General features: G+C 50.3%; 1 protein-coding gene and 1 long non-coding RNA gene across 6 annotated transcripts in view; one reads left to right on the top strand and one right to left on the bottom strand.

The window, feature by feature from the left end:
- The window catches only part of COMMD7 (COMM domain containing 7), a 79,549-nt gene that overhangs the window by 22,986 nt on the left and 32,506 nt on the right, over window positions 1–24,057 (bottom strand). For all 5 annotated transcript variants that reach the window (XR_014315719.1, XR_014315720.1, XR_014315721.1 and 2 more), the window contains exon 9: window positions 14,993–15,148. The gene's annotated coding sequence lies outside the window, so the exon portion shown is untranslated. The remainder of the gene's footprint in view (window positions 1–14,992; window positions 15,149–24,057) is intronic.
- Window positions 20,655–21,983, top strand: LOC309872324. Its single transcript, XR_014315782.1, has 2 exons — window positions 20,655–20,953; window positions 20,993–21,983. It is a non-coding gene; the product is annotated as an uncharacterized lncRNA (long non-coding RNA).

Consider the following 24,057-nt stretch of genomic DNA (forward strand, 5'->3'; position numbering starts at 1 on the left):
GGAGCACCTGGATGGCTCAGTGGGTTAAGGCTCTGCCTTCAGCTCAGGTCATGATCTCAGGGTCCTGGGATTGAGCCCCTGCATCGGGGTCTCTGCTCAGCAGGGAGCCTGCTTCCTCCTCTCTTTCTGCCTGCCTCTCTGCCTATTTCTGATCTCTGTCTGTCAAATAAATAAATAAAAATCTTTTTAAAAAGATTAAATAAAGTAATTAATTTATTTTATTTTGTTTTATTTTTAAAGAATTTATTTATTTACTTGACAGACAGAGATCACCAGCAGGCAGAGAGGCAGGCAGAGAGAGAGGGGAATGCAGGCTCCCTGCTGAGCAGAGAGCCTGATGTGGGATCCCAGGACTCTGGGATCATGACCTGAGCCAAAGGCAGAGGCTTTAACCCACTGAGCCACCCAGGCGCCCCATAATTAATTAACTTAAAAAAACACTATTCTTGGGGCACCTGGGTGACTCAGTGGGTTAAAGCCTCTGCCTTTGGCTCAGGTCATGATCCCAGAGTCCTGGGATAGAGCCCTGCATGGGGCTCTCTGCTCAGCAGGGAGCCTGCTTCCTCCTCTCTCTCTGCCTGCTTCTCTGCCTACTTGTGATCTCTATCAAATAAATAAATAAAATCTTTTTAAAAAAATAATAAAAAATTTTTTTAAATAAAAAAATAAAAGAAAAAACACTATTCTTTGGACCCATGACTCTAATTCTAGAAATTACTTCTAGGAATTACTCAAGTGCATAAAAACTTATGTATAAAGATTTCCATCACAGTATTGTTCATAACAGCAAAAGTGTGAGAGTAACCCCCAAGTGTCCACCAGTAGGGGAACCAGTCAATTACGTTCAACCTTGGCATGGAACCATGGAATCATTAAAAAAAAGATTAAAAACAAGAGTCACATTTACTAACATGGACAAGGTCTATGATATACTCCCAAGTTTAAAAACAAAAAAGTTTAAAAAATAAAACTATAGGGGCACCTGGGTGGCTCAGTAGGTTGAGCGTCGGCCTTTGGCTCAGGTCATGATCCCAGGGTCCTTGCTCAGCAGGGAGCCTGCTTCTCCCTCTCCCTCAAACTGCTGCTCCCCCTGCTTATGCTCTCTCTCTTTCTCTGTCAAATAAATACATAATCTTTTTTTTAAAAATCAATGAAATTTTTTAAAAATCTATAGATTAAAAGGGACTTAAAAGACAGATTTTTTTAGACAAAATTATAGTATCTAGGGATTCACACTGGGTGATAAGTGATGACCTTTAAAGTCATGATAACAGTGGGGTGTCTGGCTGGGCTCAGTTGGTGGACTGTGAGTCTTGATCTCTGGGTCGTGAGCTCAAACCCCATGTTGGGCATAGAGCTTACTTTAAAAAAAGAAAAAAAAAAAAAAAGGAGAAGGGCACCTGGCTGGCTCAGTCAGTAGAGTATGTGACTCTTGATCTCAGGGTCATGAGTTCAAGCCCCATGTTGGGAGAAGAGATTATTTAAAAAAGAAAAAAGTCAGGAGCACAGTAACTTTTTGTGGGGAGGTCAGGGAAGGGGGCATACCGCGGGTTAGGGTGGCTGGCAGAGTTCGTCACTGGGCAATGGTTCCAAATAAACGATTATTTTATATGGTCTTTCTGTGTCATATTTTGTAACAAAATAGTTAAAAATCAAGTATACTCATTTCAAGTTTTAAAGCAAGCATCATAAGATTCAATTTTTGTAAAAACAATCGATATCCATATGTATATATGCACAAAAACCTCTGGAAGTTTGGGATTTGGGGTGTTCTTAATTTACGTATTTCTGAATTTTTGCAATTTTTTTTCTGCAGTGAACAAGAAATACTTTCATAGCTAGAAAAACACAATAAAGCTGTGTATCTGTTTTGGGGCAACCCCTTGGAGCTCTGCCATTGTGTGGGCAGAACGGTGGACCTGGGGCACGGGGAGATGACACAGAGGCACGTTCAGGACAAGCCCAAGAGTCATCCTCTGCTTGGCCTCCCCAGGGCTTAGCTGAATCCCCAAGGCCCAGCCTCCACCACAGCTTCCTGGAGACTCAGCCATCCCCCCTACCCCCACCCCACCACCACCACCACTCTGTGCTCCAGACACTGGGATTGCAGTTCTGGCCTGGCAAACCTGAGGCAGGTCACTGTGCTCCCATCCACACCAGCCTCCTATGGCAGGCCAGAGGGAGAAGCCCTGGGCAAGGAGCAGGGTCTCATTTGGCTGGCTTTGCTACTAGCAGCACAGAACCCCATGATAACGAGCTAATGAGTGCCTTCTGTATGCTGACCACTTGTGCTAGGTGGCTTCCGTGGTTGGCTTATGAAACCATCCCAATGATCTGAAGCCATGGGTGTGATCATCTTTATAGCACAGATGGGCCAACTGAGGTCCAGGGAGCCCAGGTGACTGCGCCCAGGTGCTGGGAAGCCCAGGTGCCTGGGGCTGTCACAGCAGCTGAGGCTAGACTTGGCATGCGTAGCCTCAGGGGTTCTCCCAGGAATCCAGGAGGGTGGCTGCCCGCATTCTGTGGAGGAGGACTCTGAGGCTGAGACAGGGAAGTCACCTGTCTGTATCCCACAGCGACTATGTGGGAGGGCCAGATGCAGAGCCAGAGACACTCAGCAGCAACAGCTGGTGGACCCTCCCCCAGCTGCAAGCGTCCACAGGCATGCACCCCACCCCACCCCCACCCCCGCCATTTCCCCCCGCCCCCAAGGCCACGGACTGGCTCCTAGTCAAGTTAGTAGTTACTGTACTGCAACCTTGGGAGCTTGCACAGCAGCAGTGAAAGTGCGGTGTTTCACTTGTTCCTCTCATCAAACCTGTAAGTCTTCTCCCCCTTTTAAAGCCTGGAGACTGGAGATCTGGAGAGCTGAGTGGCAAGCCAAGAGGACCCTGGGGGCCTGCCCTGCACGGGCCAGGGCAGCCAGGTGGGAAAGCTCTCCTGGCAGCACAGTCAGCTTCCCTTCCCGCCCCAGGGGCGTCAGGAGAGCAGCGGGTCTGCCTCCCAGCAGAGCCCCGCCCGCACCCCCCCCCACCCACCCCCACCCCCCCGCCCGCCAGCTACAGCGTGTGTCTTCCCAGCAGGGAAAAGGACAGTGAATGACAGAGCCAAGGGCAAAATGCCAGGGACAGCTGCTGGGGTCTCAGGAGATCTGTAACACTCCATGGCCCCCTCAGGTAGCCCCAGTCCAAGATTAGCCCAGGCCCCTCCAATAGTCAGTCAGGTGGTCGCAATGTCAGGGAGCTCGTCACAGATACAGGGCCGCACCACTGGCAATGTAAGTGGCTGCTTCTTGGGTACCCACCTCCTGCCATGCATCGGTTAGGCTATGCAACCTGGCACGACCCTCACAAAGCCCTTTCAATGCATCATATCTGCCTCATTTTACCGAAGAGGCAATGGGGCTCAGAAAGGTGGAGTGACTTGCCCAAAGTCACAGTCAGAGGTTCCTGGTGGCCAACTTCAACCAAGGAAGGACAGAGGAAGAGATCATCTAGGACCCTTCAGAGGGAGGGTAAGGACCTACTATGGAGAGGAGGTAGGGAGAAGGGAGGGCTTGCCTCCTGAGCTCTGACTGTCTTCGGGCATAACTTATTCATCAATCTTTTTTTTTTTTTTTTTTAAGATTTTAATTTATTGGGGCGCCTGGGTGGCTCAGTGGGTTAAGCCGCTGCCTTCGGCTCAGGTCATGATCTCAGGGTCCTGGGATCGAGTCCCGCATCGGGCTCTCTGCTCGGCGGGGAGCCTGCTTCCCTCTCTCTCTCTCTGCCTGCCTCTCCGTCTACTTGTGATTTCTCTCTGTCAAATAAATACATAAAATCTTTAAAAAAAAAAAAAGATTTTAATTTATTCACTTGAAAGCGATCACAAGTAGGCAAAGAGGCAGACACAGAGAGAGAGGGGGAAGCAGGCTCACCGCAGAGCAGAGAGCCCGACGCAGGGCTCGATCCCAGGACCCTGGGACCATGACCCAAGCCAAAGGCAGACGCTTTAACCCACTGAGCCACCCAGGCACCCCAGATCATTTATGATCTGCTTATGCATTCATGGACCCTCTCCACATGCCAGTGTCTTGCTGGGCACTGAAAACTCAGGCAAACCAGTCCCATTTGTGCTCTCACAGAGCTCTTGGCCAAGCAGAACAGAAAGGGAAACTGAGGGACACCTGGGTGGCTCAGTTGGTTAAGCAGCTGCCTTCGGCTCAGGTCATGATCCCAGGGTCCTGGGATGGAGTCCTACATCGGGCTCCTTGCTCGGCAGGGAGCCTACTTCTCCCTCTGCCTCTGCCTGCCTCTTTGTCTGCCTGTGCTCGCTCGCTCTCTCTCCCTCTGTCTCTGGCAAATAAATAAATAAAATCTTTAAAAAAAAAAAAGAAAGAAAGGGAAACTGAGGCAGCAATAGACCACCACTTACCAGAGTGTTTTAGTATTTGCTAAGGGCATACTGTGGGCCAGACCCACGGCTGGATGCTGAGGGCAGCACGTAATGAGAAGCACAAGGCTCCTGCCCTCCTGGAGCCTAGACTCTAGTGGTTTCCAGCCCCAGCCCTCCAGGAGCCCTGCCTGCATCCCCCTTCAGCCCTGAACACAATGGGAAATTTCTCCAGGGGTTCTTCAAGGTCCTACTTAGGCCTGGTTCTGGGCTGCTGAACAGGGATCCAGAAAGGGCAGGGAAACCCAACTAGTGCCTTCCCTAGGAACTAAATCAAGGCCCTGGGCAGGCCAGAGCTGTTCGGAGGGGTCTGGCCAACTGGAAAGTCAACAGGGGCCACCCATTCAGGGTGTAGCCACCAACTCCTGGGGGTGGGGGCACAACAACTCTCACCAAGTGGAAGGCCACTTGCCCAAGGCGACCCAGGCCTCACCACACCTTTGTCCCTCTGGCTCCCTACCGACAGTCCCAGCTCAGAGGTAGCATTTTGGCGATTGGGTCCAGCGCCTCCAACATTAGGTCCATATCACAGCCTGGGAAAGGGAGAAATGGGGCAGTGGAAGGATGGCCCAAGATCACCCCAGCTTATGCACAGGCAAAATGGGAACCAGGGTTGGTCGGTCCTCTCCACCAGCTCACACGCCAGGCTCACATGCATAAGGAGAGGCACGTTTACAGCCCACAGAGGGAAGCTCCTTTCTTAAGCAACCTCCAACTTGGTTGTGTTTTTGCGTTTGTGTTTCCAGATGTCACCTGAGCTGTGAAACTGATGGGCCCCTCTCAGTGTGAATGGCAGAGAGGGTACCTTGGAACTGCTCCATCTCAGCAGCCAAAAAGCTGGATTTATATTTTTAAGTGGAATTTTAAATGTTTGGGGTGTTTTCTTTTTCTTTCTTTTTTTTTTTTTTTTAAGATTTTATTTATTTATTTGACAGACAGAGATTACAAGTAGGCAGAGAGGCAGTCAGAGAGAGGAGGAAGCAGGCTCCCTGCTGGGCAGAGAGCCCCATGTGGGGCTTGATTCCAGGACCCTGGGATCATGACCTGAGCTGAAGGCAGAGGCTTTAACCCACTGAGCCACCCAGGCGCCCTGGGGTATTTTCTGAGACAGAGAGTGAAACCATGAGAGAGTGCACGTGTGGGGTGGGGGGAAGGGGGAGCAGAGGGAGAAAGAAAATCTCAAGCAGGTTCCACACCTAGCATGGAGCCCAGTGTGGGGCTCGATCTCACGACCCTGAGATCACGGTCTGAGCAGAAACCAAGAGTCAGACACTCAACCGACAGAGCCACCCAGTCACCACTAAGAGGAATTTTTAAAACTGCCAAATCCCCTTGGTTAAAAAAAAAAAAAAAAAAAGAGTCAAACTAGGTAGGAAAATGAAAAAAAAAATAGGAGAATAGCTAAATAAATTATTAAGACAATATTATAAAGCCATTAAGTAACTTTAAAGGAAATGTTAACACTGTGAGAAAATATTCACCATATAATGTCGGGGGAGGGGGGAGCTGGCTCTAGAGAATATTACAATTAAAATATATACTTATATGCATATGTATGATCCACATAGAAGAACATTACTGGAGAGAAATACAACAAAATAGCAATGACAGTTATCTCTGGGCAGTGAGATGACAGATGACTTTCATTTTCTCCTTTGCACCTTTTTGTAGTTTCCAAATTTTACCGTGAGTATGAATTGCTTTTATCATTAGACATAAAAGAGAAAGGCAGGGGAGGGGTTGCCCTTGCCCAGGCTCATTCCCTCCACCTCCGCCCACCCTCCACACAGAGCTGGGTAGCCTCTGGGCTCTGTCCTCACTGACCAGCCCAGCACTGACCAGAGCTAGAGCTGCGGGACCCTGGCCAGGCCACCGGAGCTGAGGACAGCCGGCACAGAGGTTGTGGGATTCACCGGCCATCTCTGCCTGTGGAAGAACCGGCAAGGGGACACTGCCCTGCCTGGGCCTTTCAGAAGGGTCAATGGCAGGTTGTAAATTTCCTGGCCAGGGACACTGGGATTTGATGCTCTCAGGGGCTGAGAATCAGAGCATTCATTATCTGCTGCATGAGAGAAGTCATCTTCTTTGTTCTTTGCATTTCTTTCAGAGCTGCTGAGTGCAGCAGGAAGGCTGGAGGAGCACTGACCTGTGTCACCCTCCCACAGCGGCCTTAGGCTGGCTCTCGGCTTCCCCACGTGGGACTGGAGCACCAGACCCAACGGGTCTCCCTGGGCTTCTGACCTCCAGGCTTGGGTTTCTTCTAACCTGTGGGGTGAAGCCCGGGGGTGCTGGCCTGCATCCACCCTCCCGGGTGACTGTGCTCTAGGAACTACCTCCTGTGCTGCCCCCTCCCGCCTCGCTCCATTCTCACCCAAAGGAGCTGGACTAAAGCAGAGTTTCCAGAGAGGGACCTCCCTGCTCACTGGGGCTGTGGATTTGGGCGGGTTCCAAGAATGGTGCCCTCACTTCCTTCCAGCTGAGATCCTAGCCTCCCCCTCCCTGTTCTGGAAGCTTCCGCCCTTCTCCTGGGCTATTTTAGCAATCAGGTCACCCGTTGGCTCACTCTGAGCCTGCGGTCAATTAAAACCCACAGGCCCTTTTCACAGAAATGGTGGTATCTCTTCCTCTTCCAGATGCTGCTCAAGTCAGGGTCCTCAGGGTGAAAACAGCATGAGGTGATGGCTGGGTGATCCTCCCGGAGCAGGGGGCCCTGGCTCAGGAGCTAAAGCCATGCATTGTTTCCATCGCCACTGTGGCCAGGGTCTTGCAAAGGTGGCTGACAGCATGAAGGGGGAGCTGGTCACAAGGACCTTCGGATGACCCGAATACCTACATGGCCTGTACTGTACCCTGCTGATGCTGGACAGAGAGCCCTCCCTCTGGTCCTCACAGGCTCTGGGCAGGGAGCCAGTCCCCACTTAGAGGGGAACTGCGTGACCTCCGAAGGTCATCATATGGTTAGCAGCCAGGCTGTAAGGGACTCTGGGGTGCCCCAGCAAAGCCCAAATCCACGTCGGCTGCTCTGGCACTTCCCAAGGGCCTGGCACATGGCCACTGACCCAGGCTGCCAAATGAGTTCTTTTTTTTTTTAAGTTTTTTTTTTTTTTTTTTTTTTTTTTAATTCATTTGAGAGAGTAAGAGAGAGCGCATGAGCAGGGGAAGAGGCAGAGGGAGAGGGAGAAGTAGGCTCCCCGCTGAGCCAGGAGCCCCATGTGGGGCCCCAGAACCCAGAGATCATGACCTGAGTCAAAGGCAGGCGCTCAACTATCTGAGCCACCCAGGCACCCCATGCCAACTGAGTTCTTGTGATGAAGCCTGGGGAGTCTCCATGCCCCTGGTCCTACTGACATACCAGGTTCCCAAAACCCCACACAAGACCCAAAGCCCCAAACCCCTCTATTACAGCCACCTGTGCTCTGCTCAGAGCCCCTGAGGATGCTGATCGCCTGCTCCAGCTACATGCTCCAGCTCGCCCCCTCCCACCGCTCCAGGCTGAGGAACATGGTGGGGGCCAGCTCCCATCCATCCCTCCCTCCTCCACAGGCTCTGCCTGGCCAGCCCAGAGTCAGATTCCAGACCAAGAGCCCTGGGGGACCTGGGGAAGAAAGACAGCAAACATGAAGAAGACTGCGGTTGTAGGGGGCCACGGAGAGCAGCGGGATACATGGGCCCTGCCTGCCTGAGGCTGGGAAGGGCTGGAGGCCGGCGGGGGGCTGCAGCAGGAATAACACGTAAGCCATGCATGGAACTGACAATTTTCAAGTAGTCACAATAAAAAAGTGAAAAGACAGAAGTGAGGGGCGCCTGGGTGGCTCAGAGGGTTAAGCCTCTGTCTTCATCTCAGGTCATGCATGGTCTCAGGGTCCTGGGATCGAGCCCACATGGGGCTCTCTGCTCAGCAGGGAGCCTGCTTCATCCTCTCTCTGCCTGCCCCTCTGCCTACTTGCGATCTCTCGCTCTGTGTCAAATAAATAAATAAGCTCTTTTTTAAAAAAGTGAAATTAATGTTAACAATGTATTTTAGTTACTCCAAATTATAAAAAATATTATCATTTCTACATATAATCTATATACAATTATTTGGACTACTGCTTTGAGAGTCAGTGTATATTTTATTTCATTTTTCAAAAAGATTTTATTTACTTATTTGAGAGAGAGAGAGCACAAGCAGGAGGAGGGGCAGGGAGAGGGAGGGGCTCAGAGTGCAGAGCCGGATGTGACATAGAGCTTGAGAGTGGGGCTTGATCCCAGGACCCTGAGATCATGACCTGAGCTGAAGTCAAGTGCTCAACTGACTGAGCCACCCAGGCGCCCTGCCAGTGCATATTTTATATGGACAAGCAACATCTCAACTTGGACTGGCCACATTTCAAGAGCTCAGCAGCCCCATGTGGCCAGTGGCCACTGGCAGGGACAGCACTGAGGGGCTACAGGGTGCTGGGTAGAAGGGAAGTGGGAGATGAAGTCAGAGAGGTAGACAGGAGTCACGCTGGGTTTAATTCTGAGAGCTCTGAGAAGCCACAGGAGGGCTTGAAGCAGGGGTGCCATGTGATCCATTGCTGTCTTTCGAGGCTGACTCTGGCCACATAGAAGGCTCCAGAGTGGATGAGACTGGTGCCCAGAAAGATGCGCAGGTCAGGGCCACAGGTGGCCTGTGCCTTGGTGTGGACAGCCACAGGGAGGTTCAGGGAGAAGAGGCCACGGAGAGGCCGTGAGACAGGGAGACAGGTCTTGCCATCTGCTTTTTTTCTCTCTGCCAAAATTCTTCCCCAGTAACCTTGTCTCAACAGTTGCCTCCCTTTCAGGAAGAGATATGCATGGTTGCTGCTTAACATAAGCCTGAAGAAGCTCAACCAGAAACCTTCTGCCGGCTGCCCAGACTCCAAATGGCTGCCGCTTTCTGCATCTTATAGAATCTCTCAAGAAAAGATAAAGCTCCTAGATGCTCAGTATCATACAGTAATTAGGCGGTCTCTGGGGCTGGCCAGCTTGGGTTCGAATCCCTGCTGCCGTCCAATTAGCTGTGTGACCTTGGTTTAGTTACTTGACCCCTCTGGGCTTCTGTTTCCTCATCACACATTGGTTGTGTAAATATCTCCATCCCCAGGGGCGACCCGGAGGGGATAATGGGTCTTCACCCTACAACAGAGCTTTGAGCAGTGTCCGACATGTAGGAAGCACTCATTACATGTCATCCTGTTATTATTCTTGTCATTAACAGATGAGACAACTAAGGCACAGGGACAGGAGGGGACCTGTTCAACATCACATCTAACCTAAGGCAGGGCAGGAAACAGAATCTAAATGTTCTACTCTCTGGTTCTTCAGGCTGACCCACAATTGAAATCGCCGGTGATCCCTTCCTTTGGACACTTGCCATGTCCTCTCCACATGGCAGATGCCATGCTGGCAGCTTGGGGGGCGTGGGGTGGGGGGACACTGAGATGGTTCAAGCCTCATCTCTACAAAATTGAGTCTTTCCCATTTGGAAAAAGCTCTTTCTCAACCAGTCTGGCCCACAGGGGAAGAAAACATTATTCAATACAGGCAGAGCCACAGGTCAACTACAGCACAGTCAAAACAGTGCTGGCCTAAGAGCTGGGGGAGCCCCTCCCTGTCCTGCCTGCCTTGCTCTGTGATGTGAGCAGAGGGCTTTACTTCTCTGATCTCAGCACCCCTGGCTGTGCACAGAGGCAATCAAATGTTAACTGAGCACCTACTCTGTAAAATCAACTTCAAGGTAAGGAAAAGGAAATAAGGAAATAACTGTCAGTCAGACTGGGATGTGGCCTCCAAGGACATGGGCCCTACAGCCCAGGTTTTCTGAAATATTCTAGACTGACCCATTCATCTCATAAGAACTATATGCACACTGGATCACACATCCTAAGTTATAAACTATAATTGGACATTATAACAAATTATGAAAGTCTGGTTCACAAGATTTCACAGACCAGTAACATTTCTAAAGAAATGCTGGGAACCTGCAAAGGATTGAACATTTGTTATTCTGCCAAGGAAGGCCCTAAAACCAAATAACAAATGGTGCTGGGAAAACCAGATATTCACATGCAAAAGAATGAAACTGGGCCCTTATGTTACCACACACAAAAATCATCTCAACATGGAGCACCTGAGTGGTTCAGTCTGCTTAGTGTCCAACCCTTGATTTCAGCTCAGGTCATGATCTCAGGGTTCTGTGGCTGAGCCCTGCATCAGGCTCCCCACTGAGCATGGAGCCTGCTTAAGATTCTCTCTCCCCCTCTCCTTCCGCCCCTCCCTCTGGCTGCTCTCTCTCTCTAAAATAAAAATAAAGATAAATCCAACTCAACATGGATTGAAGACTTAAATGTAGTCCCTGAAACTATAAAATCCTAGAAGAACACATAAGAGAAAAGCTTCATAACACTGGTGTTGGCAACGATTTCCTGGATATGACACCAAAAGTACAGACAACAAAAGCAAAAATAGACAAGTGGGACTGAATCGAACTAAGAAATTTCTGCCAGACAAAAGAAACAGTCAACTGGTGGCACCTGGCTGGTTTAGTTGGTGGAGTATATGACTCTTGATCTCAGGGTCATGAGTTCAAACCCCATGCTGGATATAAATCCTATTTTTAAAAATTTTTTTTAAAAAAAGAAAGAAACAATCAACAAAATTAAAGATGACTTACAGAATGAGAGAAAATATTTGCAAACCATCAATATCTAAAATACAAAAGGAACTCCTAACAACTCAATAGCAAAACAAACAAACAAAAAACCTGATTAGAAAATGGGCAAATGTAGGGGCTGCTGGGTGGCTCAGTTGGTTAAGTGTTTGCCTTCAGCTCAGGTCATGATCCAAGGGTCCTGCGATCGAGCCCTGCTTCAGGCTCCCTGCTCAGTGAAGAGCCTGTTTCTCTCTCTCCCTCTGCCACTCCCCCTGCTTGTGCTCTCTTGCTCTCTATCAAATAAGTAAATAAAATATTTTATTTAAAAAATGGGCAAAGGAGTGCCTGAGCGACTCGGTCATTTAAGGGTCTGACTCTTGACTTCAGGTCAGGTCATGATCTTAGGGTCATGAGATCAAACCCCACGTCAGGCTTCAGGCTCTTGTTTGTCCCTCTCGTTCTGCTCCTCCCTGTACTTGTGCATGCATGCTCTCTCTCCCAAATAAGTAAATAAAATATTTTTTTTAAATGGGCAAAGGATGGGGCTCCTGGGTGGCTCAGTGGGTTGAGCCTCTGCCTTCGGCTCAGGTCATGATCTCAGGGTCCTGGGATCGAGCCCCACATCGGGCTCTCTGCTCAGCGGGGAAACTGCTTCCCCCTCTCTCTCTGCCTGCCTCTCTGCCTACTTGTGATCTCTCTCTCTCTGTCAAATAAATAAGTAAATAATCTTAAAAAATAATAATAAATGGGCAAAGGATCTAAATAGACATTTCTCCAAAGAAGACATAAAAATGGCACATGAAAAGATGTTCAACGTCTCTAATCATCAGGAAAATGGCTATCAAACCACAGTGAGCTATCACCTCACACGTGTTAGATGGCTATAATCAAGAAGACAAGAGACAAACACTGGAGGACGTGGAGAAAAAAAAACAAACCCTTGTGCACTGTTGGTGGTGCAGCTGCTAGCGAAAACAGTATGGGGGTTCTTCGAAAAAAATTAAAAATAGGAGCGCCTGGGTGGCTCAGTGCATTAAATATCTGACTCTTGATTCCAGCTCAGGTCATGATCTCAGGGTTGTAGATTGAGCCCCACATCAGGCTCTACACTGATTCTCTCTCTCTCTCTCTCTTCTTCTGCACTAGCCACCCCCCCACCCAGCCATCTCCCTCTCTGGAGAAAAAAAAAAAAGAAAAGAAAAGAAAAGAAAAAAATTAAAACTAGAACTACCATATGATCCGGCAATTCCACTTTTGATATGTATTCAAAAGAGCTGTAATCAGGATCTCAAAGAGGTATCTTCCCTCCCGTGTTCATTGCAGCATTATTCACAATGGCCAAGAGACGGAAACAGCTGACATGTCCATCGATGCATGAACAGATAATGAAAATGGGATCCACCCATACAAGGGAACATAATTCGGCCATCAAAAAAGAAGGAAATCCTAACACATGCTACAACACAGATGAATCTCGAGGACATAACGCTGAGTGAGTTTAGCCAGTCACAGAAGGACACATACTGCACCATCCCACTTCCAGGAGATTCTCAGGGACAGGGGACAAGAGGAATGGAAGCTGTTGGTCAAGGGTAAGAGTTTCAGTTGCACGGGATGAGTAAGTATTAGAGATCTGCTGTACAGCGTCCTGCAAGTAGTTAGCAATACTGTACCACACACTTAAAAATGCCCCGAGAGGAAAGGGCTCATGTTACATGCTTTTTACCACAGTAAAAAAAACAAAAACAAATAAACAACAAAGTATCTCCCGGAAAGAACACTAAAACCCCAAAGAACAGGAAGGTCATCGTCTCAGAATAAAGAATAGTCCTTCAAATTAAATAGCTTTTAAATAACCAGAATGTATGTGTGTGTGTCTTGATCTCTTCTCTCTTTCTGCTCAAACTGACTGGTCAACAATTTCTCGTCACACTAGGCCTTCTGGTTGGAAACCCCGGAAAGGAAGCCAGGGACTCTGACCACTACCTTTCCCTCCCCCTTTTCTCCCAGGTCCACAGCACTCTGCACACACAGGTGCGGAAAGCTGCTTCTCCTGCTCACGCAGGCCTGGCTCTGCTGTCTGCTCACTGGGCTGTGGGCTCCAGAGGGCAGAGTGCCACCTGCTCTCTGTACCCCTCATCTACCCAGAACTGGCACCGGGGAGGAACCCATAAATGCTGTTGGTGGGAAATGGATTCTGATTGACATTGAGAGGCGAAGCTGGCGTCAGGCCTGGGAGACCACGAAAGGACCAGAGAAGGGGAAGAGTGGAAGGCAGCAGGGATAAGGGGCTGAAAGGGAGTGTCCAGAAAAGAAGTTGGTCGCCCCAACACCCCTCCGTAGCAAAGAGTCCCACCTCACAGCCTAGGAGGAAGGTGGGAAAAGGAAGTGGGGAAGGGAAGTGGGGCGGGGGTGGGAAGGAGCCCTGCAGAGAGGTCCTCCTGACTGGACCCAGGGCTAGGACAAAGGGCAGGAAGAGGCTGAACTGGGCCTTCAGAACCACCAACAGGTGGGAGTCCCACAGCCCCTCCTGGGTCGGTCCAGCTGCCCCTCCTGCTCCCCTCAACACTGGCCCGAGATGCCTCAGCCCCACCAGCCAACCACAGGGAGAGCAAAGGGCGGAAGTGGCCTGGGCTTCAGACCTCGCTGCCGGAGATGGGCTCAACGGCCATGCGCCCCCACCCCGGAGGAGCCCGGGGCCACAACAGGTCCCATGGGCCCAGAGGCCCAGGTGGGGCTCCAGGGGACACAGGAAGGCCAGGGAGACTCAGACAGCCACTTTAAAAACACACTGTGATCTTTCTGCTCACTCTTTCCCTCAGTCACCCACCCCTGCTTAAAACCCCTCAGGGTCACCTTGTGCTTGTAAGATAAAGACAGAGGCTGCTGGGCAGTCTGCAGGCTCCCCTCCTCACTCTGCTCCCATCTGTGCCTCTTGCCCTGGCCATTTGGCTCCATTTGCGGGAATACATTTCTTTGTGAAATTTTTCATATTTGCAGGGGTGCATCTGCTTTTGCTCACTGTGGCACCCCCAACAGGAAGCGGAGAGCCTGGTCACCTTAGTCACATAGGGCTGTTTGTTGGTGGAATGAATGAAGTATTCATTCCAAGAGGGAGGGAGTGGAGGCAGCAAAGGGTTTGGAGATCAGACAGGCTGGGAAGCAAAGGTAGCCGAGACGCACTAGCTGTGTGACCTTGGGCAGGTCACTGCCTGCAGGCCTTTGCCAGCTTGGCTCAGCATAGATGGGTCTAAGATATCCACCTCTTCAGTGTCAAGCAGGAGCCATGCTGTCCAATAAGACTGATTCCTTTACACTTCTTTTTTTTTTAATCCAGCCTTTTCATTTTAGGAACAGGACACTTCAGGCAAGTGATCTACCCAGTCTCATTTAAGTTTAAATAAACCAAAAAGGGAGCACAAACTGGTGCAAACTTTTTTTTGGAAAAAGGTTTAGATGTAACTTGCCTACATCTAAAATGCTTGTGTCCACCAATCCTGCACTGTGTGCTTCTAGGAATTTATCCTATAGATATTACGTTGTATGTGAGTTTATTTGTTTGGGACTCAGGAAAAAAAACCTCAGTTTTATTTGTTTGGTACGTTGTTGTAATAAGAAAGAGCAAGTCAGAACACATGGGAGTATTTTTAGAACCAACCACCAGGAGGCACCTTTGGGTCAGGGGCTCCGTCAGATTAGCCCACAGTGCCCGGACTTCAGTGATAAACACCCATGACAATTCCCAGACCTTCTCAAAAGACAGGCCAGCCCTGCTTCATCTTAGCCCCGAAGCTTTTGTTACTGACAGTATCTACATGACAATATCTACTACGCATCCTCTCTGTCCTTCCTCACAAACAATGCCCCTTACCCCAAAGAAACAAACAGAAATTCTTACTCTTCTACCTGTATAGTATATTGTTCTGCTGGGATGAATTCTGACCAAGTCTCCGTCTCTAAAAACTCCTTGGTCAGGGGACGCCTGGCTAGTTCAGTCGGTAGAGCACATGACTCTTGATCTCAGGGCTGTGAGTTCAAGCCCCACACTGGGCATAGAGCTTACTTCAAAAGGAAACAAAACAAAACAAAAAACTCCTTGGTCAGAATTCACTCCATAAGAATTTGGAACTTGACTTGCACAAGGTCTTTCATGGGATATTGTGGCAAACAGATGCTATAAATCTGATTTCTACAAATAGGTGGCGAAACCATGGCCCTGCACGACGGCCCAGAGGGGAGAGAGAACCTGGGGCCCACAGTAACCTAAATAAAGCATTGACCTCAGACTCCAGGTGCATCCTCAACCCTCGAACCTCTTCTGCTACCTCCCCTGTGCCCTGCTTCTTCGCCCATTTTCATGTCTGTAAATGCAATCTTTCTTTCCAATCCTGTGTGAACTTGCCTTCTATCCTTCTCCCTGGTGGGGAGAGCATCTGTGCATTTTCTGTCTGCCTTGGGTGAGGGGGCCCTCCCAGGGGGTAACAGTTCCCATCACCCAGCCCCTAACGGCATACATCATTATGTCTCTACCCCAGGGAGTGCGAGGCAAGGATTCCTCACTTCCCTCAGAAGCACGGAGATAAGAGGTTCCTTCCCACCCCTGCACCCTCTGCAGCAGAACCCCACCACCACCATCCCCCACCCTGCCCCCTGCAGAGCCCTGGTGCCCTGGGCTCAGAGATGAGCTAGGTGACAGTGGCACCAGTGACAGGAGTAGGGATGCCTCCTCATAGAACCCAATCTCCCACAAGATACTCCTTCTGAGTTTCTAGAGAGGCTCTGGGTTTTCTTCCCACCGCTCCCTCTCCCCCCTGCAAAGGCTCCATGTGCTTCCTGCAGTGCCTTCCCTTTCAGTTTGGGCCAGACTGTTTGGAAGAGGACATCCACTACATTCGCTTTTTCGGCTGCACTGGACATCAAGATTCTTGGGCTCTGGCAGTGTCTCTCTCTGGGCCCTAGCTCCCAGTCTTGAGAACCCCATGCCCCTCTTAGCTCAGGCATGTTCCATTCTTCCCTGCCCTCTATTCAGCAGCATTTTCCCCATGCTATATTCCTTTTAAGAAGGAAAAAAGAAGGGGACGCCTGGGTGGCTCAGTTGGTTAAGCAGCTGCCTTCGGCTCAGGTCATGATCCCAGCGTCCTGGGATCGAGTCCCACATCGGGCTCCTTGCTCCGCAGGGAGCCTGCTTCTCCCTCTGACTCTGCCTTCCACTCTGTCTGCCTGTGCTCGCTCTCGCTCACTCTCTCTCTAACAAATAAATAAATAAAATCTTAAAAAAAAAAAAAAAAAAAAAAGAAGGAAAAAAGAGGGACGCCTGGGTGGCTCAGTTGGTTGGACGACTGCCTTAGGCTCAGGTCATGATCCCGGAGTCCTGGGATCGAGTCCCGAATCGGGCTCCCAGCTCCATGGGGAGTCTGCTTCTCCCTCTGACCTCCTCGCTCATGCTCTCTCTCACTGTCTCTCTCTCTCAAATAAATAAATAAAATCTTAAAAAAAAAAAAAAAAAAAAGAAGGAAAAAAGAAGGGTGCCTGGGTGGCTCAGTGGGTTAAAGCCTCTGCTTTCAGCTAAGGTCCTGATCCCAGGGTCCTGGGATCAACCCCCACATGGGGCTCTTAGCTTAGCAGGGAGCCTGCTTCCTCCTCTCTCTCTGCCTGCTTTTCTGCCTACTTGTAATCTCTGTCAAATAAATAAATAAAATCTTTAAAAAAAAAAAAAGGAAAAAAGAATAAAGAATCGTTCTTATTCCTGGCCTCTAGGCTGTTTATAATAACAGTTCATGAGGAATTGGGCTCAGAGCTGAAAACACCCCATTTGGGAAGGGGTGAGACCTAGAGGAGAGGGAGGCAGAGAGGAAAGAGGCAGTGACAGCCTCTTTCCTTGTCTTCTGCCTCCCTCTTTCCTCACCCCTCATAGAGGCATGACAGGGAGATCTTTTGACAAAAAAAAAAAAAAAAATCCTTCCAGCCTTTCCATCTTCCAGGCGCAGTACTTGGTGTAGTAAGCAAGGCCCCAGGGGATCTAGCACACCTGCTCATTCATTCATTCATTCATTCATTCATCAAACTGTATCCAGCACCAAATCCTGGGCTGGGGAGAGAGACAGCGAAAGAGGGAACACGTAAGTATATTGTTGGACCTGATGTCAAGTGACATAAAGAGCCATGGGAATGAGGAGATGGGGAGGCCTCCTGGGGGAAAGGAACACTAGAGCTGAGGCCTGCCTGAGGAGGAGGAGGTAGCCTGGGTGGCCACAGGACACCAGGGCAGCCGACGGAGTGATGGAGAGGCTGGCAGGACCGGAAGCAAGAGGAGAAGCGGAAGCTGGATTGTGCGGGATTGCCAGGCAGATAGAGAAACCAAGGCACAGAACTAGGTGTGCTGCACATGGACCTAAAGCTAGTTAGATACCCAACCCACCCAACCCTCTATTCAAACAGGTCTGAGTCACCTGATGTGGGTCCTTTGTCCACCCCCGGCTTTCCAATTTGAAGGATGTTACTTACATATTCTCCTATCTACCTTATCAGTCGGTGCCTGAGCAAGAAAACCTCACCCATGACCACGGATCCAGCAACCACATACCAAGTACCTCGTAGGTTTGGGGCCTTCTACAATGCTGGGGAGGGGTGTGATAGGAGTGGCTCTGGGCACTCCACAGCCCCAGTTTATCAGCTCCCACAGAGGGACAGAAACCACCAGCTCAGGATGTGGCAGGTGTGAATGAAGAGGAAGTGCACGAACTGCAGATCTGCAGCCGGGCTCCTTCCCGAGGCCCACTGGGCTGGTCTCTCTCCAGGTGCCGGTGCGGTTGTGGCGGGGAGTGGTTTGGAAATGAGTGCGCATCAGCCCCACACTCCCAAGAGGAGCTCAGGAAAGTGAGGGGAAGCTGAGAGCCAGACCCTGAGGCTCAGAAGCATGGGGAAGAGCCCTGCCTCCCCGCCTCCCCAACTCCCCCTGCAGAGACTGTCAAAGCATCCATCCAACAATAATGGGTGTCAGCTGTGGGGTGCCTGGCACTAGGATTACAGGAACTCAGGGTCTAGCTGGGAGACAGACGCTTACAGCAGTGAGTGCAGTGCAGCTGATCAGATGAAGTCCCATCAAGGTGCTGCAGGTGGGGGCGAAGGAGACAGCCACCTCTATCCAGGGACAGAGTCCAGCGTAATGCGACGGGTGTGACGCCAACAAGAACAGACACCCTCAGCAGCAAGCTCTGTCACTGGCTGGCTCACTGTGGGTGCCAAGCACACACACCTGGCTTCATGTATGCCTCTAACAGCCCCAGAGTAGGAATTGCTCCCATTTATTTATTATTATTATTATTTTTTTTAAAGTAAGCTTTATGCCCAAGGTGGGGCTTGAATTCATGACCCTGAGATCAAGAGTCACATACTCCACTGACTGAGCCAGCCAAGGGCCCTGGAATTGCTTCCATTTTAGAGCTGGGAAAATTGAGGCACATAGAAAGGAGCAACTTGCCCATGGGGCCCCAGGCAGTGAGGGCAGGTATGGAAGGAGGAAGCTGGCACGCTGGTTCCAGAGATGTTCCCTCCAAGTACAGCCCCACTGACCAGGACTTCCAGGAAACTGTAGTGTTTCAACTTGCGAGCTTGTTCCATTTTGTTTCCAGCATCACTAGCCGCCCTTGCTACTTCCAGCCCCTCTCAGCTGGCAAGGCGGCGCCTCTTTTCAGGGGTGTGCCACCAAGACCAGGGGGAGGGGGCAGGCCTGACTCAGCCTGCAGACAAGCCTGGGAGGAGAAGACCTTGACCCAGATGCTCCTCAGCAACTAGATTTTCTAGGCTCTCCAGAGGCTGCCCCCTCCCCTCCACCCCCTACTGCCTGCAGCCGGCTGCAAATTGCTTCCAAATGTTGATAATTACAGCAGGCCCATCTAATCAACACCTGAGAGGGAGGAACCAGGGGCTCCTCCTTCTAGAGGGTCCCAGAGCACTTGGCATCTTAGCTCCCCTGAGCCTTTAGGACGGAGGCTGGATGTGGGTCATGGACCCTGTTCTCTGAGGCTGGGGCTTCGTGACTTGCCCAAGGTCATGCAGACATTTCAGGCAAACGGGATGGTTAGAACTCAGCTTCCACTTACCAGCAGTGCCTTTCCCTTCCTGAGTTGAACAAGCCTTGAAGGAAGAGCGGAAGACCCACGGGAAGGGACTCTAGTAGCTAGTGTCTGGCCCTCTGCAAAGCTCTGGGCCTTGGGAGGGTGATTTCAAAAGGAAAATGCTGGCACTAGCAGGGATCTCAACAACACCTAGTTTAAACCCTTTCTGGTACAGATGGGGTAATGAGGCACAGAAAGAAGGCGTAGTTTGCCCAAGATCACACAGGAAGTTAGATACAAATCCTGGATTCTCCCCATCCCATCCTCTGTGGCACCCAGCAGGAGGGGCTCTTCCTCCAAATTCACCTTCACAGGCCTTCCCTCCCAGAGGGAGTGAGGTTAAGGAATGGCTTTAGGGCTAGGCAGACAGGTTTGAAGCCTCACTTCCCCACTCAATTACTGTGTGTTGTTCGGCAAATGAATTCCCCTCTCTGAGCCTGTTTCCTCATCTGTAAAATGGGGGTGGGGTGGGTGGGAATAACAACAGCTTCTTAATGTTGTACAGGATGGAATGTTCTACCTGGGCCCCTGGCAATCCTTCCTGGTGCCTAGTAGGTGGTCAGACATTCCACAGATTCCCTTCCCCCTCTTCCTCATTTTCCCAAGCTCAGAGACACACATCTTCTGCCCAGACTCTGAGGCAGGCTTGAAAATCCTCCCACGCTGGCCATGAGCACAGGGCTTCTCTCTGGAATGGTTTCTCTGACCTCGGGGAGATGACAGAGCCTGTCAGGGAATTCTCTAAGGAGAAAGCTCCCAAGGGCTGGTGCATGGATGTGAAGGCAGAATCCCTCCTCGCTCTGTCTCTTTGGTTTCCTGAGAGATCAGCCCCCTCTCTCCTGTACCCTCAAGAACCTCCTGGCTGTAGAGGCCTGCTGGGCAGAGGGGCTCTCAAGGAGCAGCCCTCCTCTCCCCCGCCCCCAACCCCCTCCACCCCCACCCCACCGCCCACAGACACAAGGCTGCTGAGAGCGGCAAGGGAGCAAGGCAGGCACTGGAGCTGAAAGCTGCTGACGGCAGGCCTCTGAGGAGGAGCATGATGGGGAGGAGCGGGGGAAGGAAAAGAAAAAGAAAGGAGGAGGAGAGAGGCCTGGTGGGTCCTGCTGCTTCCCCCACGGCCCACAGTGGATGGGCTAAGAAAAGCTCTGGGGTAGAAAAACCGCCAAAGATGCACAGTTGCCCTCCCCACCGAGCGGGAGGGCCCTTCCTTCCCAGGAGCCAGCTGCCCCAGGCAGATTAGTATTGGGCTCCGGAAAAGCAGGCCCCACACACCAGTCTGCGGGAGGCTGCTCGCTGAGTCAGCCTCTCTACCTGTCAGGAAATCATTCATAAAAAATGACACCTTCCCAGCGCCCAGCTCCTGGCCTCACCCCAACCTCTGTCCTAAAGCCAGCTACACAACGACACTGCCTCCTGCCTCCTCCCTCCTGCCTCCCTCCTACCCACTTTACACTTTCCTCCTGGGTCAAAGACGAATGAGACCAACATGAAATAAGGCCAGCTCAGCCTTGGTAAATCAGTATTTACCGGTTGCTTGCCCTGGGGACAATAGTAGAGTCAAGAACAGCAACAACTTCACTCAATTATGAACAAACATCAGTGACATGGCTTCCAAAAGATTTTCACTGTCACAGCCACACCGGTGGAGGACACTTCTTTATCTTCAGTTTATGTATGGATAGCTAGAGGCTGCCAGGATACCTCGGCAGACACAGATCCTGAGCCAATCCTCCCACAAAGGAAAACTGAGGTCCACAGTGAGGACTTCCTCCCACAAAGGAAAACTGAGGTCCACAGTGAGGACTTGCCCCGGGTCACACATGCGCTCAGACGTTAAGCCCATGTTTCTCAAATGGAGATGATATTCATGTTCTTCTTCTTACTTCCCATCACTCAAACCCCAATGTACCCTTACTTGGGACATAAAATGCAGGTTGCTTTTCTGAAGAACTGAATTCCTTATCACAGCCCTGTGTGCCTGGGCCCTGCTAACTTCTGCCCTCATCACACTCCCTCTTGCTCTCCTTCTCCAGCCACCCTGGCCTCCTCATTTTTCAAACACACCAACCATGCCTCAGGACCTTTGCACAGGCCACCCCCTTCTGTCTACCGTAAGTTACTTACCAGGCTTCCTAACATCCTCCAGGACTAGGTTCCTTGTCACCTCCTCAAAGGGACCTTCCCTGACCACCATAAGAAGCCTCCCCCCCCAACATACACACACAGATTATTCTCTATCCTTGCATGAACATAGTTCTTAACCCATTTTATGATAACATTTTCTTTACCTATTTACTGTCTGTCTCCACATGCAGAGTCAGCCTATAGGGTTGGTTTTGCTCACCACGGTGTCCCCATGCCTGATGCAAAGCAGACCCTTGGAAAATATTGTTGTATGAACAACTAAATAACTTACTGTATATGGTCAGAATCCCTCAGGCTGACACTCAAGTCCCTCTATCCATCTGACCATGTCACCAAGTTGACCAGTCAAATGAATATGTCCATTTCATTCACTGTTATCTTTTTTAAAACTTTTTTTTTAAGTTTATTTAAGTACTCTCTATACCCAACATGGGGCTCCAACTCACAAACCAAAGATCAAGAGTCACACACTCTGGGGTGCTTGGGGGGGCTCAGTTGTTGTCTCCCTTGGCTCAGGTCCTGGGATCGAGCTCTGCATCAGGCTCCCTGCTCTCAGGGGAGCCTGCTTCTCCCTCTCCTATTCCCTCTGCTTGTGTTCTTGTGTTGCTTCTCTTGCTGTCTCTCTCTGTCAAATATTTATATATATATATATATATATATATATATATATATATATATACACACACATAATAAATAAAATCTTTAAAAAGAAAAAAAAAAAAAGAGCCACAAACTCTTCCAACTGAGCCAGCCAGGCACCCCTCACCCCCATTGTTATTATTTAACATTCAGGAGAGAAGCTCAAAAGAGCACTGGAGGGTGGGGGAGGAGCCAGGAGTTTGGAGCCCAGGTCCAGGGCTGCTCTGCCCCACCCACTCAGGCAAGCACTGGACAGCAGGGTCTGTCTGTGAACGATGGTATGTTGGAGTGTTCTGTAAGACACTCTGCGAACTGCCATTATTCTAGTCTCTGTGGCCCCAAGAGTGGCAGAGAGTCATCAAACACCCACAGCTTCATGAGAAGGTTTTTGAGCTGTGTCTGCATCAACCTTCTGATCAACCTCTAATCCACCAGGACTCAGACCTACGTTAGAAGCCAAAGCAAATAGTCAAATGATAGGATCAAGGGTTCTGAACATTATATGGACAGGACAGGAGAATCACCCGAATCACACAGGGAGCTTGTTAAAAATGCAAATGCCAGGGCACCTAGGTGGCTGAGTCGTTAGGCGTCTGCCTTAGTTGTCTGCCTTCGGCTCCGATCATGATCCCAGGGTTCTGGGATCAAGCCCCTCATCCGGCTCCCTTCTCAGCTGGGAGCCTGCTTCTCTCTCTCCCACTCCCCCTGCTTGTGTTCCCTCTCTGGCTATGTCTCTGTCAAATAAATTAAGTCTTAAAAAAAAAAAAAAACGCGGGGCGCCTGGGTGGCTAAGTGGGTTAAGCCTCTGACTTTGGCTCAGAGGGTCATGATCTCAGGGTCCTGGGATGGAACCCCACATCAGGCTCTGCTCAGCGGAAAGCCTGCTTCCCCCTGTCTGCCTTTCTGCCTACTTGTAATCCCTCTCTGTCAAATAAAAAATAAGTAAATAAAATCTTAAAAAAAAAAAACAACTTAAGAAAAATGCGGATGCCCGGGGGGTGGGGGCAGCCTGGGTGGCTCAGGTGGTTAAGCATCTGCCTTCCTCTCAGGTCATGACCCCGGGATCCTCAGATGGAGTTCTGCATCCAGCTCCATGCTCAGCAGGGAGTCTGCTTTTCCCTCTGACCCTCCCCTTTGCTCCTGATCTCTCTCTCTCTCAAAAAAAAAAAAAAAAAAAAAAAAAAAAAAAAAAAATCTTCTTTAAAAAAACGCAGGGGCACCTGGGTGGCTCAGTCATTAAGCTCAATCATTAAGTCATTAAGCTTTTGGCTCGGGTCTTGATCCCAGGGTCCTAGGATCAAGCCCTACATCAGGCTCCCCGCATAGCGCGAAGCCTGCTTCTCCCTCTCTCTCCCTGCTTGTGTTCCCTCTTGCCGTGTCTCTCTCTCTCTCTCTGTCAAATAAATAAATAAATAAAATCTTTTTAAAAAAACATGCAGATGCCCCAATCCCTCTCCATCCCACCCCATGCCAATTTCACAAGTCGGGGCTGGGGCGAGGCAAACGCCCAAGGGGATTCTGATGCACAAGGGAGGCTCTCAGTGTTCCAAACCCTGGCGGTGCCCTGGAACCATGAGGGGCTTCTGAAAACACTGCTGCCAGCCTGTCTGCTGCCAGAGATCTGACTTCAGTGCTGGGAACCTGCCATGCGTGTTCTCAAACATTCCTCGGAGGATTCTGTGGTGCAGCCAGGGTTAAGAACCACTGCCTAGATGCTTGTTTTCCAGATTATTCCAGTTGACCCAAGTCAGAGGACATGGATCATCTCATGGGAGATGGATGTCCAGGGTCAACGTCACCCAACTGCTATGCCCAGCACTTTTGGTAACACCAAACATTTCCTACGGGTTGTGCTGGACACATCCTCTGCCCTGAGGCCTTCACGCCCACATGAGCTAGGAGACAGCTGGGATAAGGGCCAGACCAGAGGGCAGGGCACAGACGCTCCTGTCACTCTCCTGCCTAACACCTGGCTGTGACTCCCTTCAGGACCAAGTTCTAAGGCAGGCCTTGTAGGATCTCTTCCCAGCCCAACATTAACCCTGGGTTTCTGGCATCTTAAACTGTGGC

The sequence above is a fragment of the Mustela nivalis genome, assembly GCF_964662115.1.
Source record: "Mustela nivalis genome assembly, chromosome: 8".
NCBI lineage: Eukaryota > Metazoa > Chordata > Mammalia > Carnivora > Mustelidae > Mustela > Mustela nivalis.